At 61.7% G+C, this 22,374-nt stretch overlaps 1 protein-coding gene across 2 annotated transcripts in view; it reads right to left on the bottom strand.

Moving 5' to 3' along the window:
• The window catches only part of ZNF469 (zinc finger protein 469), a 204,256-nt gene that overhangs the window by 150,071 nt on the left and 31,811 nt on the right, over nucleotides 1–22,374 (bottom strand). Inside the window, exon 3 of one of the 2 annotated variants that reach the window (XM_070061895.2) lies at nucleotides 7,247–7,425. The exons of the other annotated variant lie outside the window; for it this stretch is intronic. The gene's annotated coding sequence lies outside the window, so the exon portion shown is untranslated. The remainder of the gene's footprint in view (nucleotides 1–7,246; nucleotides 7,426–22,374) is intronic. 2 annotated transcript variants of the gene reach the window in all.

Genomic DNA, 22,374 nt, shown 5'->3' with positions numbered 1-22,374 from the left:
GGCCCTCGCCCACAGCACCTCTGCACCCCCAGCACAGGGCCCTCGCCCACAGCACCTCTACACCCCCAGCACAGGGCCCTCGCCCACAGCACCTCTGCACCCCCGAGCACAGGGCCCTCACCCACAGCACCTCTGCACCCCCAGCACAGGGCCCTCGCCCACAGCACCTCTGCACCCCCAGCACAGGGTCCTCGCCCACAGCACCTCTGCACCCCCAGCACAGGGCCCTCTCCCACAGCACCTCTGCACCCCCGAGCACAGGGCCCTTCCCTCCCATGGAAACCTTTGGAACAGGCTGCTCAGAGTCTCCTGGCCCCTATATGTGGCCATCAGGGTTTCCAAAGTAATCCCACAACCCCAGCCAAGTCCAGTCTCCCAGGTGGTTCTGGTTGAAGACCTGAACAGATTAGGCCTCACCCCAGGGATACAAGCAGGGAAGGGCACAGGCCTGGGAGGGGCAGGCCAGCATGGAAGTTGGGATTTTCTCCCATGCAACCCAGCAAGAGCAGAAGCAGAAACTGGGCTGCAGGTCTGGACCCAGCACAGAGCTCTGCCCGGAGAGCAGGGGAAGGGTTCTCGCCCACACTCGGCGCTGGGCGCCGGCATACTTTCCCAGCTGCAGCCGCAGCCCCTACACAGGGACCACGAGACTTTGGATGCCTGGCAGCGGCTGGAGCAGACAGGGGCCCACCGGGACAGCAGAGCCGGAGCGAGATGCCAGGACAAGGCCACGGCAACCAGGCGAAGCTGTGGTCGGCCTACCCCCAGCTGCATGCACCGCTCTGCTGTGCTGCGGCCCAGGGGCAGACGGTCTCAGGGCTCCAGAGGGGAGGGCGCCTTGACTTTGGTCAGGGGTGCGTCAGTTGCAGTCTGGACGCCTGTTACTGATTAGTGCGCCGAGCAGAGTGCGCAGCCCTGTGGCCTGTCCCCTCTGCAGCCACCTCCTGCTTCCCCAAAAGCAACAGGCCAAGGCTCTCTCGAGCATGCCATCATGCATGGACACCCTGCAGGCTCAGGCCACCGTCACAGGGCCACCCCTGTCCCGAGCAGAAGAGGGCTGGCAAGGACAGGAATGGTCCTCAGCAAAGCCAAGACCTGGCCAGGGCTGACACAGCTGGGGTGCACCGGCTCTCTCCAGACACAGCAGGGACGGCAGCTTGGAGCTCTGGAAGCTGGGCTGGGGTGGGGGGGCCCTGCAGGGGGCGTGCTGTGGATGGGGCTTCCTGGCGGTTCCTTTGCCGACTGTTCACAAGAGTTCTGGGGGCCTTGAGATGCAAAACATCCCAGTATCCAGCGACTGGCCACATGACTGCGCAGGGCAGTGCTTCGTCCTGCCCCACAGCTGACAGCCTAAGAGCCAGAATTGGGAGGCCTCACGCCCACAGCGACCTCCCGGTCAAGGCAGCGGCACCCAGCCTTCGCACGTTGAGGTTGCCTGCTAGGTGCCCCCATCCTAGCCCCTCCGCTCCACCGGAAGCCCAAGAACTGCTCTAGGGTCTTGTGAACACGTTCAGGCCCTCACTAGGGCACAGAGATTCTCCCTGAAGCCTCCAGACGTCACCAGCCCTGCTGTCACCTTGACCTCAGCCCAGCGAGACCCCCCAGAACCGACAGACGAAGCACAGCTGCTTCCAGGCGCAGCCTCAGGAAGCGCACCCACCTCCCTCTCTGGGGTCCGGGAGATGGGGGAGATGGGGGCTTCTCTCTGGTGCCTCTGCTTCCTGCTGGTGCCCTCAGGTCTGCCCCAGCCTTTCTGACAGCTCCAGGGTCTCCATGTTGTCACTGCCTGCCCACTGGGTCCCTGACAGACAGCTGGGCTCCCCATCCCCAGCAGGCACGTGAGTCCCCAGGGAGGCCTGGAAACCCTGACAGCTGCTGTGCGTCCGCTTTGTGGTGAGCACAGCCCTTCTCGGAGCTGCAGCCAGGGGAGAGTGTGTGGCTGGGGGGAGGGGCAGGGCCTGCGGCGGCTCGGATCATTGCCCGTGGGAAATGTCCGATTTCCAGGGTGGTTTACATCCAGCTCGAATCCTGGGTCCCTTCCCTGGAGCCTGGGTCAGCCGGGCACACATGTGCAGGACACGCTGGGGACTCTGGCAGTGACAGCGTGGTTTGCTCACACTGGTATTCTCTCTCTCTCTGGGACAGGCCTGCTCCCTAGGATAGGGGCTGTGAGGGCAGCCCCAGACAAGAAAGGGACAAGTGTGTTCCTGGGCCCAGCTGAGCCAACACCCTCAGCCACGCATCAGCACACCTGAGCCAGGCCTCCTCTCCTCCGGCCCGAGCTTCCTGTGGTCACTCCCACATCTTGTCCTGGAGCCTGCCTCACAGGCCCAGACGCAGGGACCCTCTCCCTCTCCATGAGCTGATGACTGGGAAACAGAGCCTGTCTGCAGACAGCCTGTGGCACCGTGGGGTGAGCCCTCCTGGGCTCTGCTAGGCCCCCCTCGATGAGCATGGCCAGATCTGCTGCCATCCGCACCCCCACCCCCCTGCCCTGAAACTTACGGGAGAAAACAGAAAGCGGTACAGGAACCACACGTTTCAATTCCATCGCAGCAGCATATGAACTTGGAGACAACCACCCCGGGCCACCCAGGCGGAGACCTGAGGCCGCGGAGCACAGGTGCAGACGGAAGGAGAGGGGCAGGCGCGCCGCCGCGCAGGAAGCGGGCTGCTGCCGAGGCAGGGCAGAGCAGGCTGCAGCTCAGGTGGCAACACACACGCCTGTGCACACTGCAGACACACGCACACACGCGCATGCAAGGTCACACACACGTGTTCACGCATCCACACACTCACAGTGCCTGGCACACAACGCTCCAGCCCCAGGCACTCCCTCCTAGCCCCCAGCCCCCCTGCACGGCAGCAAACACCAGCCCTGGAGGAGCCCCCGGGCTCTGAGCAGGAAGTCTGCCGGATCCGCCAGGTGAGTCACCTGCTGTGCCCACACCAGGGCCATGTGGCAGGGACAGAAGCCACTGCCTCCAGCCACTTCCCTAAGGCCACTGCTTCAGCTGTGCCTGCTGCTGTCCACAGGAGCAAGGTCAGCGCCAAGGCCAAGCGCTCAGCGTCAGCAGCAGCACGCCAAGTCGCCAGGCTTCCAGGGGAGTCTGCTGATTTCTCCAGAGAAGCATGGAAATCGCGGAGTGTCTACCCTGATTTTCTCTTTGTGCTGACTTGATTTGATTATTTTCCTTTCCAAGGATTCATTTCTGTGAGATGTAACACAAATGTCCTTCTGTGTCGATTCCCTGGGGGACGCTCAGGTAAGTGATGGCCTAAGAACACAGCCCGCAGGTGGGCCAGCAGGTGCCTGGGGGTGGACAGCCGGCGCCTCCCCAGCCATGCCCCCAGCTGACCTTGCCCGCTGCCCTTGCATGGCCACTCCAGAGCCCCGTGCGTTCAGGACATGAGGCCCCACCGCCAAAGCTCCATGTCTCAGGCGGAAAGTAAAACCCACTTGGGAACCTGACGCTGCCGAGCCCCTCCAAAGCTGCACAAATGCTGTTTCCAGGCTGTCTCAACTGCCGAACAAGTCACAGGGAAAGAAAACAAAATATGAATGATAGTTTTCCTTGGGTGTTTTTTTTTTTTGCCTCTTAATCTACTTTTATGCATTTTTCGCATTGCTCATAATGAGACTATGTTACAAAAGAACCGAAGTTGGCAGATCTGGATGCCTGAGGGGGAGTCTCCCAGACTGGGCCCTTACCACTGGGGTATGTGTTCCGCCAAAGGCCGCAGAGGGAGGGTGGCTAAGCTGGCTGAGCCCCGCCTCTGCTGAGGGCCCCTCGTGGGGAGCGTGCCAGGCTCCCGCACTAGCCCTGCGGGGTGCACTGGTACCCACACCTCACAGACAGGGCAGGCAAGGCCTGAAGCTGCAGCCTCAGGTCCTGGACAACGCACGCCTGGCCAGGCTCCACACGGTGACTGTGTGGGCTCCCTGACACTGGATCCACAGGGCACCCAGCAGCAGGGCCCTCTGCCCTGTGACTGACACCCATGGAGGTCACACAGCCAGTGGGTAGCAGCTGGGGACGCAGGACCAGAGTGGTCCAAAGCCTGCTCTCTCCGTGACAGTGTCCTGCAAAATCCTGTCCCCTTGGGCCCTCAGGACATATGGGTCTTGTCTGGAAGCAGGGGCTTTGTGGGTAGAATCTATCAGTGCTGGGGAGGGTCCAAGGGTTGGAGTGCCGAGAGCTGCCAGGAGATGCAGAAGGGAGGGGCCAGGCCAGAGTGGATGCGGAGCCTGGGGGGATGTGGTCAGGAGACCTGGGGGCGGCTTGGAGCGGGTGCTGTGTGCCCCAGAAGGAGCTGGCCCCACCCTGATGCCCTGGCTCTGGGCTCCGGCCTCAGCCCTGGGAGATGCCCGCTTGTCTGCTTTCACCCGACAGGGCTGTCCTGTCTCAGTGAGCCCAGGGACACAGGCGGTCTCAGGCCTCCTAGTGTGAGGGTGGCACAGAGGTGACAACATCAGTGCTGCCTCTGCTGTCCCCTTCTCTCACAGCTGACAGGTGATTCCTCCCGGTCCAGGGGGCAGCTGGGAGGGAGATGGGCCGGGGCCTGCTGGGCCCACGTGACTGGTGGGGGCTCCAGAGCCACAGGCAGCCCAAGGAAGAGGAAAGCAGGCGTCCTGTGGCCGCCCGTGCATAATAGGCAGGGCAGTCCTTTCCCAAGTGCCCTTCAACCTGGACCGCAAGGCAGAGTGGGCGACTAGAGTGCGTGATGACCAAGGACGGGGCAGCGGGCCGGGACAGACACTCGAGGGGCAGCCAGCGCCAATTCCCCAAGGGCACTGTGCGGAGGGCACTCTGTGGCCACTTGAGAAACTAATGCGGGGGAAGCCAAGAGGCCCCTGCCTGCTCCTGCACACAGCCCCGTACTTGAGAGACAGGCCTGTGGCATCGGTCTGGAGCCCCCAGGTCCAGGTGCCCACGCGCTGGTTTCCACGTGCTGAGGCCCCCAGCTCCCTGGGGCCCAGAGGCCTTGGTGTGAAGGCAGCACCCAAGCTCTACCCTCTGCTGCTCCTCAACTCGCTGCACCCCTGCCCTAACACCCTCCCCCTGCAGAGGCCCTACGTGGGCTGAGCTGCCAGAGGCGGGACATGGACTTAGCTTTTGGGGGCAACGCAATTCAACCCAGGGAGATGGTCCAGAAAGAACACAGACATTGGCAAGGGGCAGGCGTGGGGCACCCCCCACCCACCCCTCACCCTTGTAGAAAACCACTGGGCTGGCTCTGTGACCATGGCTCAAACACCCGAGGGACCGCGTGATGGGTGCCCCTCGCCCTGAGGCTGCAGAGCTCACCTCCCACTGCCCTCACCCCCACGCCATCACCTCGCGGGTGGAGTCCACGTGTGGACTTTAGGGACAGAAACACTCAGTGCCCAGCTCACCTTGGCGCCCTTCCATCCATCAACTCCACCCCTCCCGGGCCCTGGCAAAGCCACTTCCCCCTCCCGCCCCCCGACTTCCTTTCTTCCCAGTATAAAGGGGCCTTGTCCAAGGCAGCCCTGAAATGCCCACACTGTCCCAGATCTGGGATAAGCTGTGAAGAATGTGTCTCAAGTTCAGGCCTCGGGGAAATCAAACGGAGCAAATGCAGGTACCCAGCCAGGACTCAGCCAGCCCCAAGAAATCAGAGTCGGACTCTCACAAGGGGGCCGTAAGACACGATTGATTTTTAAATCCAAGGAAATTCAAACAGGTCGGGGGTAACCGGCTGGAGGGAGCTGGCAGAGAATGAGACAGCAAGGAGAGATGGCGATTCCCACGTGGGCGCCCCACGACTCTGCAGGGGAGGGGGCCCGCCTATGCTCACCCTTCCTAGGGAAGAGGTGGTGGGAGATTGGGGCTGGGGTCCCGTGGTCCTAACCCAGGGGCTGAGCCTAGCGGTTCAGCTCAGTGAGGCTGGGACCTCAGTTCTCAGAGGGCTGCAGATGCTGTCCCCGCTCGGCGCCCTGGGCACAGGGAAGACCCCAGCAGGTAACACACCCAGGGCTCCACGGAGAAGGAGGAGCAAGGCCATGAGCCAGGGCATGCACGCGGCCGCACACACATGCCCACACAGACACAGACAAATCCACACTTGCAGGCGCTTGTAGATGCCCCCTCCTCCCTCCACGCCTGCTTTTCCGCACAGCTCGGCACATTTTTCCCGAAATGCCTTCTTTTCCATCTTGCGGTGCAGCCACAGACCTCGTCCTGCTGCCATTGCCAGACACAACCTCAGGACTGCCTGGGGCCTTTGTGGCCACAGCTGCCTTGTCCGGCCCAGCTCTCACTCCAGCTCCTGCCCGCACCTGCGTGGCACCATCTGATGCCCAGAATCCTAATTTTGTTCTAAAGAATGAACAGATCTGCAGTTGCCCAGGAACCCCAAGTGTGAGAGACACCTGGGTCGTGGAACTTGAGGTGCACCCGGAGCTCCTGGGCGGTTTCGCCCCTCTGTGGTGCCCCTGGAGCTTCTGCTGTGGGCTGGGCCTGCAGTTGCAGGCACAGAATTGGTGCCTGGGTCTTGCTGCAACCTCTTACCCTTCCCCCTACACTGGCCAACCCGGCCCGCCTCTCACTCGGAAACCACCGCCCATGCCCCTGAGGACCCACAGCGGTGGTTCCCCATGGGGCTCGGAGCTGCCTGCAGAGTATGAGCCAGAAATCACAGCTTAGTGCACAAGGGAAGGAGTGAACGGATGAATTATGGGGAGGAGGGAATGAATGAATGAATGAATGGGGTACTGGGGAATGCTGGGACCCACGCCATGTCTGGGCCTGAGTGTGGAGGGAGGGCACCCTCATTTGTCTGTGAGAACCCAGGTTGGCAGGGCCACAGGGCCCTGGCCCATGACTTCACAGGAACCCACTGCACTCCCACCCCAGCAGGCCAGCCCTAGACCCCTGGGAGGCCAGCAGCAGGGCCTGCAGGGGAGGCTACGGGCAGAACTGGGGAAGGGGGGGACTGTGGGCCAGGCGGCAGCTGCTCACCCAGGGCCTGGCCCCCAGCCTCATTTCAGGTCCCTGCTCAGACGCCCTGCTGAAGTGTGGCCTGGCCCAGTCCTCAGCCTCTCTCGGGCTGGGCTCCTCACTGGGAAGCAGAGCCGCCTTCGGCTTCCTGAGTGCTGAGTCTGGGGGTGGTGGGAGGAGCAGAGAGGAGACCCTCTCCACACTGGCCTGTCATTTGGGTGAGGCCCCGACGCACAGGCGGCTGTGCTGACAGCAACGTTATTCTGAGAGAAACAACTCACCGCTCAGGGTGCCCCACAGTGCCAGGGTTCGGGTCCAGGTGTGGCTGGCAAGCCCCACACCTCCCCGTGGAGTCCTGGGTTCAAGAGGGCCAGGCCAGCCGGACGCGCAGGGAGACTGCTGCCACCAGAGCTGGTGTGGGGTGGAGCCTGGGCCGGCTCTAACGCTCGTCTCCAGGAGCCTGTGCGGGAAGCGACAGGTGTCTTTAGTGCTGCTTCCATTTTCTGAGAGAGAAGCTTCATTTAAAGGTGCTGACCTGCATTAACGATGATTAGGCAAACAGGAACATGCTACAGATGCGCAAGCCATCACTCATCCACTCCGGCATTGATTCAGCAAGAGCTGTCGGTCCCCATGTCTGGGGGGGCCCTATTCGGGGAGCCGGGCCACATGTGAGGCTGTGCCAGCCTGGCTGACCCGTGACCCCTGCTGCCGTTTCGAGCCACCCAGTTTGTGGTCATTTGTCACGGAGCCCAAGAAAGGAGCACCAGCCTGAGTGGACGTGGCCGGCAGGGCTGCATTCCTGGAGACCAGCTGCTGCCCTCTGCAGGCCCCGTGTCTGGCCCCGCCACCCCCTCCGGGCAGCGTCCTTGTGACCCGAGAGGAAGCGCATGGCCTCCGGGAATGCTTCTCGAGGGACAAAGCATCCCTCTCCTGGCGCTGCCGCACTGGCAGCCCGGTGGGGCCCACGGCTGTGCCAGGCAATGGTTCAGAGTTCAGGCCCTGGGGTCAGCAGGTCCGTGTCCCAACCCTGGCTCTGCTCCTAAAGCGTGGCGGCCTGGCTGCTCGTCCTCATCTGTGAAATGGGACCACCAGAGTGAACCACCCCTGCTGCTCAGAGTCAGGCCTCGTGATTCGATTACGTCCGGGCCCTGGGCCTGCTGGCCAGCGCCTGATTCACCCCAGACCGGCCACGGGCTCCCTCGCCGGTCTGGCTGCTGCCACCTGCTGCCCGCACTCCACTGCCAGAGCTGGGTCTCACAGGAGGAGGCTGGGGCCTCGACACACTCACTCCAGTCACCTCCTCACAGTGGAGCCTCCACTGGTGTTTCCACTGACAGTGTGTGTGGACACCAGCCAGGCAGTGCGTGGGGGGGGGGGCACCAGCCAGGCAGTGCATGGGGGGGCAGGGACACCAGCCAGGCAGTGCATGGGGGGGACACCAGCCAGGCAGTGCGTGGGGGGGGACACCAGCCAGGCAGTGCGTGGGGGGGGGGACACCAGCCGGGCAGTGCGTGGGGGGGGGACACCAGCCAGGCAGTGCATGGGGGGGACGGGGACACCAGCCAGGCAGTGCATGGGGGGGACGGGGACACCAGCCAGGCAGTGCATGGGGGGGGGACACCAGCCAGGCAGTGCGTGGGGGGGGACACCAGCCAGGCAGTGCATGAGGGGGGACACCAGCCAGGCAGTGCATGGGGGGGACGGGGACACCAGCCAGGCAGTGCATGGGGGGGGCACCAGCCAGGCAGTGCATGGGGGGGGACACCAGCCAGGCAGTGCGTGGGGGGTGGCGGGGACACCAGCCAGGCAGTGCGTGGTGGGGGAGGGGCGCCAGCCAGGAGTGGTTGAGGGAGACACCATCCAGGCAGTGTGTGTGTGTGTGTGTGTGTTGGGGTGGGGGGGCACCATCCAGGCAGTGTGTGTGTGTGTCGGGGTGGGGGGCACCATCCAGGCAGTGTGTGTGTGTGTGTGTGTGTGTGTCGGGGTGGGGGGCACCATCCAGGCAGTGTGTGTGTGTGTGTGTGTGTGTGTGTCGGGGTGGGGGGCACCATCTAGGCAGTGTGTGTGTGTGTGTGTGTGTGTGTGTGTGTGTGTGTCGGGGCAGGGGGCACCATCTAGGCAGTGCGTGTGTGTGTGTGTGTGTGTGTGTGTGTGTCGGGGTGGGGGGCACCATCCAGGCAGTGTGTGTGTGTGTGTCTGGGTGGGGGGGCACCATCCAGGCAGTGTGTGTGTGTGTGTCAGGGTGGGGGGGCACCATCCAGATCCAGGCAGTGTGTGTGTGTGTCGGGGTGGGGGGGGCACCATCCAGGCTTGTGTGTGCATGTGTGTGTGTGTGTGTGTGTGTGTCGGGGCGGGGGGGCACCATCCAGGCAGTGTGTGTGTGTGTGTGTGTGTGTGTCGGGGCAGGGGGGCACCATCCAGGCAGTGTGTGTGTGTGTGTGTGTCTGGGTGGGGGGGCACCATCCAGGCAGTGCGTGTATGTGTGTCAGGGTGGGGGGGGCACCATCCAGGTAGTGCGTGTGTGTGTGTGTCGGGGTGGGGGGCACCATCCAGGCAGTGCGTGTGTGTGTGTCAGGGTGGGGGGGCACCATCCAGGTAGTGCGTGTGTGTGTATCAGGGTGTGGGGGGCACCATCCAGGCAGTGCGTGTGCGTGTGCGTGTGCGTCGGGGTGGGGGGCACCATCCAGGCAGTGTGTGTGCGTGTGTGTGTGTGTGTGTCGGGGTGGGGGGCACCATCTAGGCAGTGTGTGTGCGTGTGTCGGGGCTTGCTGACGGGAGCAGACCACAGAGAAGAGTCACTGCTTTGCTGTGCAGTGGGGGAAGGGGAAGCCATCTGCAGGTAAACAGGGCCTCTCCTGTGGATTTTTTTTTTTTTTTTTTTGACAGGCAGAGTGGACAGTGAGAGAGAGAGACAGAGAGAAAGGTCTTCCTTTGCCGTTGGTTCACCCTCCAATGGCCGCCGCGGCTGGCGCGCTGTGGCCGGCGCACCGCGCTGATCCGATGGCAGGAGCCAGGAGCCAGGTGCTTTTCCTGGTCTCCCATGGGGTGCAGGGCCCAAGCACCTGGGCCATCCTCCACTGCACTCCCTGGCCACAGCAGAGGGCTGGCCTGGAAGAGGGGCAACCGGGACAGAATCCGGCGTCCCAACCGGGACTAGAACCCGGTGTGCCGGCGCCGCTAGGCGGAGGATTAGCCTAGTGAGCCGCGGCGCCGGCCCTCTCCTGTGGATTTTATTCACGTGCTTAACGTTCAATCAGCAGTCACCTGTCATGACAGAAGACAGGACCACATGACCTAAAACAAACCAAAAATATCAAGAGAAAACACAGATCTTAGAAACAGACCTTCACATGATCCAGAACCACGAGGAGGCCAGCGTTGTGGTGCAACAGGTTAAGCCACCACCTGTGACAATGGCATTCCATGTGAGCACTGGTTCAAGTCCTGGCTGCTACACTTCTGATCCCATAATGCACCTGGAAGGTGGCAGGTGATGGGCCAGTACTGGAGTTCCTGCTACCCAAATGGGAAACCTCCATGGAGCTCCTGGCTCCTGGCTTCAGCCTGGCCCAGCTCTGGCCATTGTGGCCATCTGGGGCGTGAAGCAGTGGATGGAAGACCTCTCTGTCTCTCTCTGTGTCACTCTGCCTGTCAGATAAAATAAGAATCAATCTTTAAAAAGAAAGAAGAAGGAAGAACCACGTGAGTAGCTCCCGCACAGAGAAGATGAAGAGGAGAATTCTCCAGCGGGCGACGCGGACGCAGGGTGGGACGCAGAGGGCAGCAGCACAGCTGAGGCACGGCAGGTCCCCGGGGACAGCTAACCCAGCAGTGCGCACAGAAGCAGGAGTAAGTTCATGGAAAGACATCTACAAGGTCAGAGACGAACGAGGCGCTGTGGAGAGGCCGGCGGGTAGGAGCTGCTGCCCTGGCAGAAGGGACGAGGTGTGGAAAAGAGGCAAGATTTAACCAGATGATGAAACCAAGCCCTAAAACCGTACCATCAGAGGCAAGATCACGCACAGGCTCACCCTGCTGAGACCTCTGAGAGCCACAGGCAAAAACCTCGGCGGTGGCCAGGGAGGAGACTCGGACCCTCGGTGAGACCACGGCAGGATAGCCAGCCGGTCTCCAGGGGCCAGCCAGCCCCGTGGACACTCAGCCTCCTGGTGGAGACCGGAGGCACTGCAGCAGTGGGCTAACATCCTGGGAGTGCCCACAGATGCTTCCCGCCCACGCAGAAACCTCAGCGAGCGCCGCTGCCCGCAGAAATGAGGTGACCCGGAGAAGAGCTCAGACGGCAAAGCCAGGGAGCTCCGCTGGTAGAAACCCGCACCAAGAGGAAGGCCTGGAGGGCGTCTTCAGGTGGAAGGGAACATCGCTCCCTGACAGGGAGGAACACAGAGCAAGAGCAGGAGTCAGTGCGCCAATCAGCAAGAGCAACCCTTTCCTGGGCAGCAGCGGAGGGAGCAGCGGCAGGACTGGACGCGGCGCCTCGGCCTCGCGGAATCAGGTGGCATGAACAGAGCACAGAGAGCGGCGGAGTCGAGTGAACTGTTCTGATCCTAGCATCTCCCGGGAGTGGCACAGGGAATTTGTCCCAAACTGTAGTAAGTCAAAGTGCCTGCTTTAATCTCTAAGGCAGCCGCTAAAGGACTATGAAAGCTAATACTGGAAATAATGGAATAATAAAAAATTTTATTGATCCAAAAGAAGGCAAGAAATGGGAGAAAGGGGAATATAAAAGAAAGGTCAAATGGAAAAGACCTGGTAGCCATGAATGCAAATCTTCCAGTAATTACGCTGCATGCAGACACTCCCATTTAACATCAGTTCCCTGCACACTGCACGAGCCAGCTCTGAATCACGAGGCGGAAACTTGCAAAGATTCTAGTCCGGCGCGGAGGACAGTTCAAACAGCAACCAACAGCCAGAGCCAGCACCACCCCCGTCCGAGACAAATGCCACTTCCAAAGCAACAAGCAATTCCAGAGACAGAGAGGGACACTTCCTAGTGACCAGATGGCCAATCTGCCAGAAAACAGGAGAGTCCTGTGTGTGTTTATTCAATGAAAAATCAGCAGAGCCGACAGGGGAGGCAGACGAACCTCTCGCCCCGGTCAGGACGTCCTCATGCCTCCTTCAGGGTACTGGAGTCGCCCTGCTTCCCAGAACGTGGGAAATCCAGGTTCTGAGCACCAGGAGCCACGGGTGGACCCAGGCCCTGGAGAGGCACCCCACGGGGCACTCAGGAGGGCTGGCAGCTCTCGTCGGCGGACGCTCAGGGAGCCTCTCCGGGTCAGCCTGTCTGGGGCAGAAGAGGCTGGAACACACACGCTTTCCCTGGTCAAGGCCACTCACTGCAGGGCACGAACAGTTTCCCACAGGAGTGATCTGGGGCAGAGCTGGGGCTCTCTGGCAGCCAGGACAGTGCCGGCCGCCTCAATCCAAGTCTCCAAGGAGCCTCTGGAAGTCACACAGACAAGCGGACCAAGCCCACCCAAGACCCACACCCTAGCGTGTCCACAGGTCAGACCTTGACCAACACCAACCATCTGTAAGGGACAAACCCCTCCAGACAGAGCTGTTCTCAACATGCGGCTCCAGCCCCCGCAGAAAGGGGCTTGGGATGTGACAGCACGGAAAAGCACCCAGACAGAGATGTACACACAGAGCGTGAGACACTGGAGAGGGAGGACTGAGCTACAAGCACCCCAGACAGAGACGTACACACAGAGCGTGAGACACTGGAGAGGGAGGACTGAGCTACAAGCACCCCAGACAGAGGACATGCACAGAGCGTGAGACACTGGAGAGGGAGGACTGAGCTACAAGCACCCCAGACAGAGGAGGGAGGGGAGGGCCCTGCGCTTCTGCTGGAGGCCCTAGAATGAGGGAGGCCTCGCGGGGGCGGCTGGGCCACACCATGCAGGCATGGGCACCTGCAGCCCCACTCTGCTGCGATGCCCACAGTGCCCGGAGACTCGGAGCTGACTGCAGGGCTGCGCTCCCTAGAGCCCCATCCCACTAGAATGCATGGCTGCTATGAGCTGCGTTCCCCGAAACCTGACGGTGACCTTGCTTAGCCTCAGGGTTGTTGCAGGAGGTCACAGTGGGCAAAGGTGGGGCCTAAATCCTATCACTGACATGCTCAGAGCAGAGCAGAGCCACACACAACCACACAGACACACATAGAGACACAGAGACACACACAGAGATACAGACACACAGAGCCACACACAGAGCCACACAGACACACACAGACACACAGAGCCACACACAGAGATACAGAGACACACACAGAGATACAGATACACAGAGCCACACAGACACACACAGACACACAGAGCCACACACAGAGCCACACAGACACACAGAGCCACACACAGAGACACAGAGACACACACAGAGATACAGATACACAGAGCCACACAGACACACAGAGCCACACAGATAGACACAGAGACACAGAGACACACACAGACACACAGAGACACACACAGAGATACAGGTACACAGAGCCACACAGACACACAGACAGACAGACATAGAAACACAGACACTTGGGGCCGGCGCTGTGGTGTAGTGGGAAAAGCCACCGAGTCAGCACAGCTCTGGCTGTTGCAGCCAGCTGAGGAGTGAACCAGCGGATGGAAGACCTCTCTCTCTCTGCCTCTCCTTTTCTCTCTGAAAAAGAAAAGAAAAGAAAAGAAAAGAAAAGAAAAGAAAAGAAAAGAAAAGAAAAGAAAAGAAAAGAAAAGAAAAGAAAAGAAACACAGACACACACAGAGAGACACAGATACACAGAGCCACACAGACACAGAGAGACACACGCAGAGACACAGACATACACAGAGCCAGAGACACAGACAAATGCAGAGACGCAGACACACAGAGAAGAGACACAGACACACGCAGAGCAGAGCCCAAGTGGAGGCCGCGCAGAGACCGAGCGCTACGGCCTTGAGTCAGGAGGTCCCTAGAGACCCCAGGAGCCACCTAGGACAGGAAGGTTCCCTGGGGCTTCTGGAAGACTTCCTGTGCCCCCAGCTGTAGAAAAAGACTGTCCATTGTAGAAGCCAAATGAACTATGGTGGCCACTGGACACTCACCTGGGACCAGCTTTGCTGGGCAAGCGTGAAGACCAGGATATGGGCAGGTAATGGACCCACAGGGCCCCGTGCCACTGCAGAAACACGGACAGAGCAGGAGTGGCCCTGGCACGAATAGGGAAGGTCATGTGCCCACTGAGGCTCTGAGGACTGCTGCTTCCTCCCAGACCCGACCCTGGGGATGGGGCCCTGAGGCCCTTGGTGAATGAGCACTGGGCAGCCGGAGCCTGGGCCTGCGTGGCGTGGTGCGTGTCCCATCTTGGACTCAGTTCCTGGTAGCCTGGCTGCACCATCGTCCTCACTCCAATTCCCCACCAGACACAAGGGTACAGAGAGGCTCACTCTGTGCCAACATGAACGACTCCAGGGCTTGCCTCCTTGCCCTGGAGGCCCCGCACGGCACCATGGGAAGCAGATGCTACCGAAGGGCCCCAGAGCCCCAGGGCAGGCGCTGTCCTCACCCCTCTCCCTGGACCCCAGTCCAGGCTGTCTGTGGAATGCAGGATCCCCAAAGTCACAGCTCTGCCACTGAACAAGTGTGGGTGGTCCAGGCTGGCCAGTTCTCCAGAAAGCAAGATGGCGCCTTCACAGGAACAGGGGCTGGTCGGCTCCAGGCCCCAGGGCAGGGGCCTCGCGGGGACCCACGCTGTTCCCCACTGCCCACGCTGGCAGGACTGCTCTGGGGGCTGAACAGCCTCCTGCTCTGCCAGCTCCACAAGGCCCCTGCACCCCAGGCCTGCTGGGGACCCGCTCTCACTCACGCTGCCCCAGACCAAGGAGCTGTGGGGGTGCTGGGGCCACTGGGGCCTGTGGCCGGGAAGGGAACCTGGAGAGGAGGCGCTTCCCACCATGGCCTGCCCTGGGCACTTCAGACAGAGGCCTCCAGAGGCCCCTTCCCACCCCCACTGAGATCAGCACGGGAATCCGGGGTACTGTGGGGGTGGGTGGAGGGTCTGAGCTGGGGTGTGAGGCCACAGTCCTCCTGACTGCAGATCCTGCACCCGAGGCGGCAGCCACATCCCTGGGAGAAGCTGGGGCCCAGGCTGCGAGAGGCCGGCACTGCCCCGCACCTTCAGCAAGCTGTGACCTCTGGGCTCTGGGATTGGACCACTGAACTCGGGCCTCAGACACTGGGAACCCGTTCTCACCCTCGCCAGAGCCGTGGGAAATCCACCCGCACGGAACAGACATAGGCCCCGCCACCCACTTGCTACACCACCATCACCTGTGCCCAGGCTGCTACTGCCAGGAACCACAGTCCAAGAAAATATGAAGCCCAGCTTCTTACTCGCTCCAGAAACATGTGAACTGGTCAGTGGCCATGTGAGGCCCGTGAGCGCCATTGTGGACAGGGCAGAGCACAGGAAATCCCACCCTACTTGACGTGCCGCTGGACGGTGCTATCCAGACAATCGCAAGTCTCTAACAGGCCCCAGGAGGGGCCCTTGAAAATGCGGGGGTGTCTACACCAGCTGCCTCGCCCCTACAGGGGCCTGCCTAGAGGACACCTCTGACCTCTCAGAAGCCCCATCCCCATCCCGACCACTGGTGACACACCACTGCTCCGTCCCCTCCTCTCCTCCCCTCTCCCGACTAGAAGCTAGGGGTCTCCTGTTCCCTGCTCTGTCCCCAGTGCAGGACATGGCAGGTTGGCAGGTGTCAGGGAGTACTTTCTTCTTCTTCTTCTTCTTTTTTTTTTCTTTTTTGACAGGCAGAGTTAGATAGTGTGAGAGAGAGAGAAAGAGAAAGGTCTTCCTTCCATTGGTTCACCCCCCCAAATGGCTGCTATGGGTGGCGGGCTGCGCCGATCCAAAGCCAGGAGCCAGGTGCTTCTCCTGGTCTCCCATGCGGGTGCAGGGCCCAAGGACCTGGGCCATCCTCCACTGCACTCCTGGGCCACAGCAGAGAGCTGGACTGGAAGAGGAGCAACCGGGACAGAACTGGTGTCCCGACCTGGACTAGAACCTGGTATGCCGGTGCTGCAGGTGGAAGATTAGCCTAGTGAGCCGTGGCACCCGCCCTCAGGGAGTACTTTTGAAACATGAACCGCCTCTGCCCAGATTGGATGGCTGTGGGGGTTCTAGAACATTCTCTGATGTTCCTCCCTCCAAAGGTGGGCCTGACCTCAGCACCATGGAGTATGACTGTGCTCCCGCTGGGCTCCTGCCCTCCCTGCCATGTGCCTGGGGGGCCAATGGCACTCCCCCTCTGAGCTCCACCTTCCTTTCTCCTGTCCATCACGAGAGTGGCATTCCAGTGCTAAGGGGCCTCCAAGAGAGAGCCTGTGGGGGCCTGGCCTACACAGGCAGCACTGAACGCACTGCCTGTCCCTCCTGGCTCCTCCCAGCCACCATCAGTGGCCCCACCTGAGTGGACTCCCCCAGACCTTCCCCCTTGCTGGCCATGCCCAGATTTCCCTCTTCGAGGTGGGTGGAGGTAGAGCCCAGCCCAACTACAGCCTCAGGCTCAAACCCTACTCTGGTCCAGGCCAGGCACACTGGTGGCCAGGAGGGCGGGTATGTCCAGACAAGGCAAGGCCAATGTAAGGAACAGAAATTAGACAGCTCCACCATAATATGAACAAGAAATACCCAAGAGCTAAGCTGACTGCAGATCTGCATAGACCTGATAAGAACCACCCATGGCCCACACCCAGCCTCCTGGGGACCTCCTTGGTCCTACACTGACCCCCAAAAGTCTGCAGACTGAAGAGGCCCAGAGAGACTCTGAACAGACGCTCCTGAGAGCAGCAGCCGAAAGCCCCGGGTTGACCCACCACACTCAGACCTTCCCGCAAAAGAGTTCTCTCAGCCAGGCCTGCTTGCCTGACACCGAGGTGCTGAGCTAGCCCGACACTGAGGCTCTAAGCTAGCCTGACATCGAGGCTCTGAGCTTGCCTGACGTTGAAGCCCTGCTCGGCCGAAGCCGAGACTGTACTTGCCCTCTGAGACCTGCGTTCTTCAGCCCAGAGGCACCACCCTGCAGATGCTGTGAGAATCCGCCCTCTGTGGCTGACACGTCGTGAGGAGAACTAGAGGTACTGTGGGAACCTTGGGTGGTCGTTTGGCCCAGTGTGCTGTGTGAGTTAGAACGTGTGCCTCCCCCAAGATCCTTACTGGAACCTATGCAGCCTCACGCCCTTACCACGCTCTCAACGGCCAAGCACACTGTCCTGGTCACTGAGGACGAGTCACTTCCTCCCTAGGCCTCAGCTCCCCCGTGGACAGCGAGGGCGGGGCTGCTGCAGGGCGGCCAGGCAGCCGTCAGGGCAATCAGGCTGTGGCCGCGCTGCGGCACCGCTGGCAGAATCCTCTCCCACGCTCATCACCACGGAGCCGTCACCCAGCCATGACATCATCCCAGCCCTCTCGAACACACAGAGGACGTCCCGGGCCTGACACGGAACACAGAGCTGCGCAGATCTCTCGGGTGAGGAAGCCCCAGGAGCGCCAGGGCCTCTTCTTGGACTCTGTCTTCCTGTGGGACACGCAGGCTCCAAGTCATCGCCCACCACCCCCTTTATTTACACAAAATGGCACCGGCCACTGTCGGCTGGGCCCATCCACCAGCCAAGAGGCGAGCACTCTCAGCACCTTTGTGCCAAGCCTGGCGAGACGCTGAGCCCCCTCGACCCAAACACGGGCCCAGCGGTCAGACTCGCCCCCAGCCCCGCCCTGCAGCAGGGCTGCACCAGTGCAGGCTCAAACCTCGGCTGGCCCTGCCGCCATCTGCACCTCCCCAGAAACTCCCTGCCGGCGCTTGGCCTCAGAGCAGACCCTGGGCGTCAAGTGAAGCAGGACTTTCATAGAGCGCCTCCTGTGGCTGAGAAAGTGACTCCATTTGGTGGCACGACCCTGGCTGTGAGGGAGGCCCTGCCACCACCTCGGCTCCGGCTGGGGGTCCTTGTTTGCTGCACAGACCCAGCAGCTGGGCGCATACTGTTTCCTGCTGGGATCTGTGAGTGGGCGTGGCACTGCCCAGCTGCATTCTGGGAAGAGGTGGAGTGTCACTCTCTGAAGCCTAGTACCCATGACCCCATCAGCCCACACTGTGGGCATCTCTGAAGCCCAGAGCTATAACACATCCAGGACTCATAGGCCCCATGCTCCCCATGAGGTCAGGGTCAGCGAGAAGCACAAGGGAACAGCATGGTCCACCCCGACCCTGAACACCCTCCTGGAGGCCCGCCATGTCCTCGCTTCCCCCATGTGCCTTGTTTCACGCCGCGCCCTCACCCCCCGCCTTGTTTCACGCCACGCCCTCACCCCCCCGCCTTGTTTCACGCCGCGCCCTCACCCCCCCGCCTTGTTTCACGCCACGCCCTCACCCCCCCGCCTTGTTTCACGCCACGTCCTCACCCCCCCGCCTTGTTTCACGCCACGTCCTCACCCCCCCGCCTTGTTTCACGCCATGTCCTCACCCCCCCGCCTTGTTTCACGCCACGCCCTCACCCCCCCGCCTTGTTTCATGCCACGTCCTCACCCCCCCGCCTTGTTTCACGCCACGTCCTCACCCCCCCGCCTTGTTTCACGCCACGTCCTCACCCCCCCACCTTGTTTCACGCCATGTCCTCGCCCCCACGTGCCTTGTTTCACACCACGCCCTCACCCCCCCACCTTGTTTCACGCCACGTCCTCACCCCCCCGCCTTGTTTCACGCCATGCCCTCACCCCCCCGCCTTGTTTCACGCCATGCCCTCACCCCCCCCGCCTTGTTTCACGCCACGTCCTCACCCCCCCACCTTGTTTCACGCCACGTCCTCACCCCCCCACCTTGTTTCACGCCACGTCCTCACCCCCCCGCCTTGTTTCACGCCATGCCCTCACCCCCCCCGCCTTGTTTCACGCCACGTCCTCACCCCCCCACCTTGTTTCACGCCACGTCCTCACCCCCCCGCCTTGTTTCACGCCACGTCCTCACCCCCCCACCTTGTTTCACGCCATGTCCTCACCCCCACGTGCCTTGTTTCACGCATTGTCCTCACCCCCACGTGCCTTGTTTCACACCATGTCCTCACCCCCCCACCTTGTTTCACGCCATGTCCTCACCCCCACGTGCCTTGTTTCACGCCACGCCCTCACCCCCCCGCCTTGTTTCACGCCATGTCCTCACCCCCACGTGCCTTGTTTCACGCCATGTCCTCACCCCCCCACCTTGTTTCACGCCATGTCCTCACCCCCCGCCTTGTTTCACGCCATGTCCTCACCCCCCGCCTTGTTTCACGCCATGTCCTCGCCCCCCCGCCTTGTTTCACGCCATGTCCTCGCCCCCCCGCCTTGTTTCACGCCATGCCCTCACCCCCCCGCCTTGTTTCACGCCATGTCCTCGCCCCCCGCCTTGTTTCACGCCATGTCCTCACCCCCCCGCCTTGTTTCACGCCATGTCCTCACCCCCCCGCCTTGTTTCACGCCATGTCCTCACCCCCCCGCCTTGTTTCACGCCATGTCCTCGCCCCCCGCCTTGTTTCACGCCATGCCCTCACCCCCCCGCCTTGTTTCACACCATGTCCTCACCCCCATGTGCCTTGTTTCACGCCATGTCCTCACCCCCCCGCCTTGTTTCACGCCATGTCCTCACCCCCCCGCCTTGTTTCACGCCATGCCCTCACCCCCCCGCCTTGTTTCACGCCATGTCCTCACCCCCCCGCCTTGTTTCACGCCATGCCCTCACCCCCCCGCCTTGTTTCACGCCATGTCCTCGCCCCCCCGCCTTGTTTCACGCCATGTCCTCGCCCCCCCGCCTTGTTTCACGCCATGTCCTCACCCCCCCGCCTTGTTTCACGCCATGTCCTCACCCCCCCGCCTTGTTTCACACCATGTCCTCACCCCCCCCGCCTTGTTTCACGCCATGTCCTCACCCCCATGTGCCTTGTTTCACGCCATGTCCTCACCCCCCCGCCTTGTTTCACGCCATGTCCTCACCCCCCCACCTTGTTTCACACCATGCCCTCGGTGTCGGTGCCACAAGCTCTGCCCTCCCCTTCAGTGCCCCGGAGGTAGGAGGACAGCTGAGATTTTCTGTCCTGGCCTGGTGTCTCTCTGGGACAAGCCACTGGTGTGGGACGAGAGGCACAAGCCTGCCCACGGCAGATCACAGGGTGAGGGGCGGTGAGACTGACAGCAGCCAGTCCCCGGCTGGGATGTCCTCTCTCCCAGGGGACTGACTACTTCTAGATGTCGGCCCAGGGCCCAGGGCCCAGAGCTATAGGCCTGGAGGCTGTGAGGGCCCACTGGGCTGATGACCCAGACTGTCCCCCTGCCTGGGGCCTGCGAACTCCTCCTGAGGAGACAGGAAGTGACCTCAGTGGTGTCCCCAGGGCACTCCGTCCTCACATGCTGAGATGACTCCAGAGGGCACGGAGGTCAGGGCCGTCGCTCATCACCACTGCTGTGACCTGGGCAGTAGGCACCCCTGCAGGCCCCAGATCCTCTGAGGAAGAGGAGGGTAACCTGTGGGGAGCAACTCGGACTAGACTGTTACTCGAATTAAGTGGGGAAAGTGGCAGGGGGAACCGCCCTTCCACGGAGGTGGAAGGGACGGTAGCCAACCCGGGAAGAACCAGCAGCAAACCCGGGGAGGGCCGAGCAGACAAAAGAACAGCGCAGGGTCCTGTGTCGTTCCTCCATGAAGAGGGGGAGCGACATAATGGTGCCGTGACTCAGATAGGAAGCCTAGGCAGGGTTTAGTGTCGTTCCTCCATGAAGAGGGGGAGCGACAGTAACCCACCTCGGAGGTGTCTGTTGAGAACTGAACAGGGCAGCAGGTGAGGAGCTTGTGAGAGGACCAGCAACGGGGCTGCAGCTCTACCATTAGACACCAGCCCCCACCCCCGGCTTCACTTCCATTCCACATGCCCTGCAGGGCCACACTCACCTGAGAGCTTGCACAGGCAGGGGCATGCCAGCTGGGGTCACCAGGCAGGGGCGTGTCAGCTGGGGCTTACAGCTTCAAGCACAGCATCTCACTTCTCCCAGCCTGGGGTCAGCTGGTTTGTTCCAGGAGCAGAGGCCCCGAGACTGAGCACGACTCTTTCTCATGAAACCCCATCCCTCTCACCCATCACAGCGGGGATCAGGCCTTGGTGACAGTCCACCACAAGTGGCCTTGACGGAAGCCCGAGCTCCTGCCTTGAGCAGAATGACCCTGAAGAATGACTGTGACACCCAGAGCTGTCCCCACAGACCAGAGCGCTATGTGCACAGGTCCTGGACATTCGGGGGGGTCACTATTCTGCCCGCTGCACTTCTCCATCTCCCTCTGGGTGCAGGCAGAAACAAGAACCAAGGATTGCGAAGGTGAACAGCCAGGCGTGAAAGGCTGTGCTGGGGAGCGGGCGGGCAGGGGTGAGTCCCACCCTCTCCGTCTGTAGGCGAGGAAGCTGAGGCCCACAGTCAGGCTGTGAGGCTGACCACGTTGGTTTGTGTGGACCACAGGCTGATGGGACTGACCCGGCGTGGGACCAGTGTGTCTGTCAGGTCAAGGCGGGGCTGGCTCCGAACAGGGAAGGATGCCAGGCCTATAAATCCAAGGTGGGCACTGACCGTGCTCCAGAAAAGTAGCCATCATGAAAAGCAGGCATCGAGAGCCGCCCCTGATGGGGCACAAGAGACCCCACAGGGGACAAGCCTTTGCCTTCTGACTTTCCCTGGGGGTTTCCTCCTGATAACCAACCTTCCCCACATGGGAGAGGACAGGAAACAGCCCTAATCTCGAGAGGACTCCGTGCCCTTGGAGTTCAGGGCAGCCCTGCCCCTGCCTGAGCTTCCAGGCCTCACCAAGACAGCCCTGGTGCCCGCTGCCCTTCCTCCACCCAGGCTCCCCAGGTCATCCTGCACCTCACAGTGGGTCCAGCCCATGACCCTGCTCTATCACTGGCGCTGTCCCAGACAGGGGACACGTGTACTAGGTCCCCAGTTCAGCCTACAGCTGTGGAAGAGCTCAGGGCACACAGCCTACAGCCGGGCTGTGTCCTCACCGCTCCCTCCTGCTCTCCACCCAGTCCCCCGGCTCCTGCGCCCACTCCGCCCTCAGATGCTCACTTCAAGCCCTCTCAAGCGTCTCGTGACCATACGATCCTCTCTCCAGTCCTGTCCCCCAAGTCCATGCCCTGTGCTGAGCTGGATGAGCTGGAAGCCAGGATCCTGCCTAGGCCACCACCCTACCACTCGCACCTGTGTGGCTGAGCCCGGCTCCCACCACTCACAAGCCTCCTCTGCAGCCGGAGCGAAGAGAGGGGCCGGGGAAGGCCAGCCTGCTCTGAAAGACAAGGGGACGGCACCACCCACAGTGCACCT

Source organism: Oryctolagus cuniculus, chromosome 18 (assembly GCF_051225735.1).
Source record: "Oryctolagus cuniculus isolate XC-2025 breed Fujian yellow rabbit chromosome 18, ASM5122573v1, whole genome shotgun sequence".
Taxonomy (NCBI): Eukaryota; Metazoa; Chordata; class Mammalia; order Lagomorpha; family Leporidae; genus Oryctolagus; species Oryctolagus cuniculus.
Note: the sequence above shows the minus strand (reverse complement) of the source record. Positions and strands in the feature narration are given on the sequence as shown.